General features: G+C 40.6%; 1 pseudogene; it reads right to left on the bottom strand.

Annotated features, from left to right (window-relative positions):
* Positions 1–4,417: 4,417 nt before the first annotated feature.
* Positions 4,418–6,283, bottom strand: LOC149142097 (uncharacterized; annotated as a pseudogene).
* Positions 6,284–8,113: the final 1,830 nt, after the last annotated feature.

Below are 8,113 nucleotides of genomic sequence, written 5' to 3'. Positions count from 1 at the left end.
ATGTTCTCAACAATTCCGGGCTTAACCGAAATGTCAATGGGAATAGTTCGAGAGATGTTTCCCAAATTTAACTCTGAATCGGGATGTTTCATTGGAATCTAAGGTTCCTTGACATATTCAGTCGTAAAGATTGATGAGAAATCATTTTCAAAATGATCATCCTCAGGTAAAAACGAAGATCTGTGATGGAGATCTTCCCATGGTAAATCATCTACACATAGGATTTCACAAATTTGCTCATCAGAGTGAACAAGTTCAGAAAACGTAGTTAAATCTGAGGTTGATGTGAAAAGTGATTCCTCACGGACCACATTCATTAAGTCATTTTCGGTTGAACACGGGTCAGCAAAAGACTGCACGGCTTCATAGGCAATTTCATATGGACTCAAAGGCATGGAATTACCAAATGAGTCTATTTCAGATTCAGAAGGAACGATCCAAGGGTCATCATAAAAAATAGTGTCTGATGTAATCATATGAATGGTTGCAAATGAAGATGATGCGTTGATTGGAGGAAAAGGAAAAGTTCCCAGTAAACCGACATCTTTAACTAATCCTACTCCAACATCCTTATATGGGATAGTCGTTTTACCGACATGCTAAATACTTTCCGAAGAGGCTGGGGTTGTTGAAGTTGTTGATAAGTGTACCCAGGATACAGTTGATACTAATAAACTGGCTGTTGGACAGTAGGACCGAATTGGTACTATCCCTGGTACGGTTGATAGGTGAATTGTGGTTGACTTGTGACAACCGTACTTAAACCAGGTTGTCCTACAGGCATCTGAACCGTAGTTTGAATCGTGGATCCAGATGGTGATAAAGATGTTTGAGGAGTAGATACAGGAATAGTAGAAACCAGAGCTGTCGATATTCCAAAAGTAGGTGGGGTAGATTGAACAGATGTTGCGGCAGTTGCAGCAGTCGTTTGAGATGGAGTACGAGGTGCAGTAGGCCCAGACTGAGAAACTATCGAAGGTACAGAAGTTTGAATATTAGACTGGACTGGTTTCTGGGGTGAACCAGAAACTAAGGGTTGTCCAGTTTGAGATGACCACTGTACACTTGGCTGCAACACCTGTTGAGTTTGCGATGGATCCCACACTATGTTCATTCCGGGGTACTGACCCATAACAGGTTGAGAATATTGAGGACCATAACCAGGTTGAGGGTAGGATTGATAATTGAAAGGTATATTTCCCGTTCCTTGAACATAAGATTGACCTTGGGTGGTTGGAAACCTTGGTTCGAGTACTGACCTTGGGGTAGATACCCCTGAGGCACGTACTGATACTGGGGTTGACCTTGAGGTATAAATTGATACTGGGGTTGACCTTGGGGTACATATTGAGTCTGGGGTTGACCTTGAGGTTGCCCCCCAGATGCAAATTTTGTACCTTGAGGTTGCCCCCCAGGCGTTAATTGAGGCTGCCCCCCAGGTGGTAACTGGCCACCTTGAGGTTGAGAATTGGGAATAGAACCTGACATCATAAGAATGTCCTCTACGCTCAACGGCTTTGCACCATTGCTTCCAGTGAATAACCCTTGGTCAATGGGTTGAGGAGATGCTCCCGAAAAAGTACCAGAAAGTGACTGATACCCAGAGGGAACAGAAGGAACGCCGTACAAAAAAGATTCAGGCAATTGAGTAAACATGGACGACTGCCCTGACATATTTACGGGAGTATAAAAACCTCTAGGATGATAAGGAGCACGAGGTGGTGAAAAACTTAACACTGGGTTTTCCAAATAATTAGTCAAAGAAAGATACCAAGTAGTACTTCTAGGTGGATTGTAAAAAATTGATTCACGCTCCCTTAGATCAATAACAGGTTGATTTTCAGGGATAGGGATTCCTACTTCTTCTTCTGGAGCAAGTCCTTCAATAGCTATCAAACCAGAAGGAATATTTTCGGTGATTACTCTTTCTACCCTAGGTGAATTAGGAGCACTAGAAGCTGGAGAGACAAACCCCGATGTCGGAGTAACAGGTTCAGATATCTCAGGTTCTTCGCCTATATCACTAGTAGATGAAAAGCTACCAGCAAGTTCGGAAACCGAAATAGATTCAGGAGTATAGCCTGTTACTAGAGTTTGGTAATCAGGATGTACAACCAATGAAGACTCTCCTTCTTCAGGTGAGCCAACTTTACTGCCACTAGGAATTATGAGGACTTTCAAGCCTTCAAGTTGGCTCGGGACTTCTTCAGGAGGTTGGCCCCGAAGTCTATGGAACTTCCTCAGTAAATCAACCACGGTTACAAACTCAGGAGACTGGCCCCGAAGTCTAAGGGACTGTCTTGGTAATTTAGCCACAGTTAAAAACTTTTAACTACTTCACATGCAAACAAAGTAAAATCTCAATAAAAACCCACCTAAAGCCTCTAAAGAACCAAACAAATTTGAATCACACGCCTAAAGAATCTAGAGATCAAACACACACAAACAGTAACTTTCCGGACCGAAAACACTAGTTGGTGATGAAATCCAACATCGCAGAATTCAGTACAGAAATGGTAGTTGGAACAGTTACCCCAGCAACCTGCTTAATGAATAGACTAGACCAAGTTTCTCCACTTAACCGTCTCGAGTGAAGTGAACCCCCCAGAAAATCCAAGTGAGTCTAGCCAATGTCTGCTCTAGGTACAGTGGGATCTTCCCACCATTGTCACCTTAGGAAGAATCCTAAAGAATATGGCCACTAAGGTTACCAACTGAGACAAATACACCTAGGGGAACAGTCTACGATCCGATACGCATGCAAGGGCAGAGTAGCAAGCTCAATCCCCTTGAAGGCTCCTTGACATAATCCAAGGTTTACCAACAAGTGACCCCAGGCTCCTCGACAATGGTTAATCTGAGGTTTACCATTTTTAATACGTGAATATCTGGCGTCGTTCCCAATGAGGAAGGATTGATTCCCACACTGGTTCGGACACGATCTCGTGCTTCTCCTTTAAGAGGAGCTTTCCCAGAGCATAAATGTAACAATTGGATTTCTTCCTACCACAAGATACAGCTACTTGTTTGTTTTCACTGTCTTGGAGAATTAATTACTCTCCTACTCCAAGGCACTAGCCTAAGCTAAGTTGGTGTTGTTATCTCAAAATCAGGCCTTGATAGGCTGCTGGTCAGGCTGACTCTAAGTAACTATTTCAAACCTACTTTAGGCTAAGGCTTAGCCTCCTCAACCTGAGAGGGCTCTCCCTTGATGGGTTAATGATTTTGATTAAAGATAAGATGGCTAACTCTTATAGAACAACTATGGAAAATATGAATGGTGGGAACACATTAAGCAACTATCCATTGGGCTTATGGAGTCAACAACACCTCAATATAACAATGAACTCAACCTTACATGGAAGTCAGGGCATTCAGCATTTAAACATTTAGAACATAAGCTCATATGGGACCACACAGTTTATAAATGTATACAGGAAGTCAGAGCACATTCAGTGAATTCTGAGTGATTATACATCCATACCACTGTAAGAATTAAGAAAATGACAACATCACATATTCTGAACATAAAATATCCCTCATGAATCCTGAGAAGTAAAGTCAAGCATGTATTACTGAAAATGAGTCTCACATCAGAGCACATTCAGTGAATTCTGAGTGATTATACATCCATACCAATAGGCCAAATACAAGCTTTTCCATAAAATTTCCCAACCCTGATTACATTGCTGTTTCAGCTATATATAGAGCTTTTATTCTAACTGATCGAGATTCCTCCTTAAACATTAAGGGAACTCGAAACTACTTCTAATGACACCTATTAACCCTTTAACTAACTAATAAATACAACTGACTGTTAATTGACAGCTCTAGAATCCTAAAACAATTAGGATTCTAATTCTACATCATGCTGAATGTAGCATTTATTACAATCAGGATTTATTCCCTGACAAGTGGTCTCTTTTAGTTTGGCTGTGATGGATCTTCAAGGCTTCATGTTGGTCTTCAATGTCACACGTTTTCCATTGTCCTGAAACATAGGAAATTATCCCTGTTTTACTGGTCTTTGGTTTACCTCAAAATGTTCGAATCCAAAGAAGCACGTCCTTTATCCTTTAATTACCCAAAATAAAGCAGACTGCCACGTCCTTGATGTGCTGTCCACCGTTTTCATGTACCTGTGTGATGACAAAACCTTTCAAAAAGATTTGCCGCTTTGTCAATCATAATTGATCAACTGAATTGTAACATGCAGCTACAGTAGTTTCGTAGCGCGCTACGAAACTGCTGTGTAATTTCAAAAACACAGTCTTCCTTTCATAGCTAAATGATCGCCACTGTTCATGGCTTAAGCACCTTACTCCCTTGATCATTTTGACAAGATTTTCTTGCAACTTTTCAAGAAACAGATATTTCTCCTGAGGAAAAGATGCAATGACACCGATAACACCATTCACTATTCCAAATATAACTGTATGAATCTGGTTAATACCTCTTCTCCTCCTGCATCAGAACTTCCACTACCAACCCAGTTAAACTCAAAATCCCTTTCACTATTGCCCTTCACTTCAGTGTTCATCCCCAAACAGGGATCAACTTCAGGGTCAGCACTTGAAGGTGTATTTGAACCACTTGATGACCTTTCTTTTATAACCTTTCTACTGTTTGTAGTTTCTCCATTGGGCAAGTTGATACAAAGTGCATTATCATCCTGTTCTTCCACTTGACAATTTGGTTTCTCTATCTGCATTTCTACATCACAGGACTCTTCATTACAGCTAGTTATGTTGGGATCTGAACTTGATGGTAAAACTTTTGGCAAACCATCAGCATGTCTAGACTTGGGACACGACAAACCTGGTATGCCATCATCCAATTGTTCCACACTTAGTTTTCCTTTAGTATTGGCACAAGGACTGGCAGGCATTGCATCTAATATCTCACCATCTTCTTCGGTTGTAATCATCTTCTCATGCTTTCTTGCTTCCCTTATAGGCTCTGTCTTGCATAAAAGTGAAGAACTTCCAGAAGCTGCTGCTACAACAGGACCATAAATACCCGGATGGAGAAAAGGTGGTGGAATGGCACCATGCAAGGTCCACCAAGCTGATGCAGCGGAAACTGTGGCTACTGTAACTGCTGCCATTGCACTTGTGTCTTCACCAAATGAATGCCCATTCTTCCCTTCTCTTGGTGGTTGTGGATCTCCTGTTGCCACTGGAGAACCCCCTGAGACCAACCTAGGCCAGAATGCAGCTGCCGCTAGTGTTGTTGCAGCATATGCTGGATTGAAAGAACCTGGCATGCCAGGAAATGGTGGAAAAACATTTAGCTGTGAAGTTTGAACATCTGCCTTCATCTTCCCAGTTGTGTCAGATAATGATCCGTTACCATTCAGTGTATTGATTGCCACACATTCTTCTACCCATCCTTCAACATTCTGCACTGCAATATGTCTCGAATAAATGGATATAGGAACAGAGGCTTGATGCTCTCTAGAAAGGGAATTCATGTTGTTATCCAGTTCAGATAGTGGCTCATCCGAGTCCTGCTGTGCTGTATGGATTTCCCTGCAGGGCAGATTTTCATTTGATTCACCACTACCTTCGAGCATACTGGTCCCTGAGTCTGATGGTGGAATATTGGATGTCACCCCCGAGGCATTCTCAGATTTAACTACTTTCATTTTAGCCTTCACACCAACATTATGCAACGATCCTTTCATCTTTTCCAACTTTGAATTCTCAGGAATTTGACCATCTAATGAGTGTCTCTCCTTCTTATGAGACATAAACTCTTGGAAAGCTCCTTTAACATTAACATCTAAGCCTGACTCATTAGTTGGAACTAAAACTGTCTGGCCAAATAGCTTGAGACTTGATGGTGAAATGCTTGTACTGGATGATTCCATATTTGTTCCTGCAAGTTGATGTTATCATGTGTTTGAAGTGGTCCCAGTCTTGCATTGTATGGAGCAAATGCTACGTTCTTCCGAGTTTCACCACCTAGATTGGAACCTGCACACAATCTGTCAGGTGCAGATGAAACTGCTGATAGTGACCTGTTCTCCTCTTCATTTGTTGATGGACCAATTTGACTAGCAATGCCTGCCTTTTGAGGATATGGATGGCTTGGCTTTCGTTTAGGTCGTGTATAAAAATCGCGGATCTCAAGTGTGTCTTTCAGCTGGGTGAAAAATCTCAGAAAACAGAATATCCAGTACAATGAGAATATCCCTGAAAACTGAGCTCAAGATTGTTTACAAGGAATAGTTTCAGACTGCTCCAAATTCGAAGAATAGAAGCAAAACCCACAAGAACATTTCCCTGATTGCTCTGATACTATTTTGAAAACCCTGATTGAACGACCAAAACCGCTAAGTAAAATACAACTGCAAACATGTGCCAGTACCAAGACACCTAACGACCTAATGATGAGGATAAGCGGTCGGATATGATAGACGAAGTGTATAGGCTGACAACTGTTGATGGATTTTGATGGATATGACAGCTGTGAAAGAATGGCTATGGATTCGAACAAATCCCCAATTTCGTAGCAGAGCCAGTGCAAAATATGAATTATGCGCTACGAAATCACCTAAAACATGTTGCGCTGCGAAACTGCTAAAAAGGATTTATGTGCTGCAAAACCACTTTAAAATGATTACAGGTGCTACGAAATCACCTAGACAATTTCGGCTTTGAAATGAGTTTGGACATATGATATCCATGTGAGATGTGAGACCAATGATAGACTTAAAACAGAGAATTGACCCCTTTATACATACCAACAATACTCTTAACAAGACTCCTATTCAAACTATTTAGACTCTAAAACCAGATGAAAAGACTAGACCCAAAATTGACACCAACCCTTTGGCAAACAATCGAACTGATGTGAACAATTTAGAAATTTTTCTTGAGTGATAACAGTGGCTCCACTTGGGATAGTGTGCTCCTGTAGTACACTAAGAACTCGTAGGTCCAGTGCTTTATTTTTTTTTATATGACAAACGGAAATTTGCTTGACAAACATCCCTTTCCAGCTTCTTGGGCCTTCACCTCGGGCTTAAGCTTGATGATCACTGTAGGAGAAAGAAATCTATATCTACTGAAAAAGGCTCAGTCCACCTTGAGCTTATTTGCAATTTCCTACCTACCTACCCTATCAATTTCAAACTTCTTTCAGCTCAATCAATGTGAAATTTCCAATGTAGCCAATCATTTGTCTTATCTGATGTTTGATTTCTTTGACTGCATCGGAGTTAAGAGCCACTATGATATTGTGATGACCACTGCCACTAAAATTGCCTCTGATCTTCATAGAAAAGCTGAAACACTGGAGAGTAAAACTCTTCCATGTATTTATCTATAGGATCTCAGAATACATGATCAGCTTGATGATTCTCATAACATTCTATCTCTTCAGACAACTGATCCTCAGCCACACAAAATTTATTTGATGTGCTATCCAACTGCCTTTCTGCATGATTCCCATAGACAATGTAATTTTCCACACTATTGTGATCACTCTTTGAAGTAAGCTGCTGCAAGGAATTACAAAATTGAACAACCTTTTCCTCTGCCTGAGGGCTATAAAAGCTATTTTCCAGTACTTCTTCTTGCTGTTTGCAATCAATTTCATACTCATAATGATCTGAAGCCTGACAAAACTGCTGCATCTCTATATCAATCTCAGAGGATGTAATATGATTTTCATAAGTAAACCCCTGCTGATCTTCATGCTGCATTTCATGAGATGTTATACTTTCTTCTTGGTGTTGAAATGCATTGTTATGAAGAGCCTCTAAAATTTCTTCATCCGTAAATTCATCATCATCATAACAATCCTCCAAATACTGAATAAGACTTAAAGAATGTCTACGACAATCTTTGAGCAACAATAAGGAAGGATGACATTATTTATACATCTCATAGAATTCATCATGAAAATCAGCAAGAGAATATAATGAACCATTTTCCAAACTTTTATACCAAGACCATGCTTTTCCTACTAAAGTGGTCATAAACATCCTCATGAGACAATCTTCAGGGAAATGAACCTTAAGACTGCGCACATGCATATGAAACCTAACCAAATGAAGAGCAGCATTGTCCTTCTTTTCATCTTTGAATATTGGAAGATCATCTAA

Source organism: Pinus tabuliformis, chromosome X (assembly GCF_031772625.1).
Source record: "Pinus tabuliformis cultivar Carrire ecotype Pingquan chromosome X, CPIR1, whole genome shotgun sequence".
Lineage (NCBI taxonomy): Eukaryota > Viridiplantae > Streptophyta > Pinopsida > Pinales > Pinaceae > Pinus > Pinus tabuliformis.
Note: the sequence above shows the minus strand (reverse complement) of the source record. Positions and strands in the feature narration are given on the sequence as shown.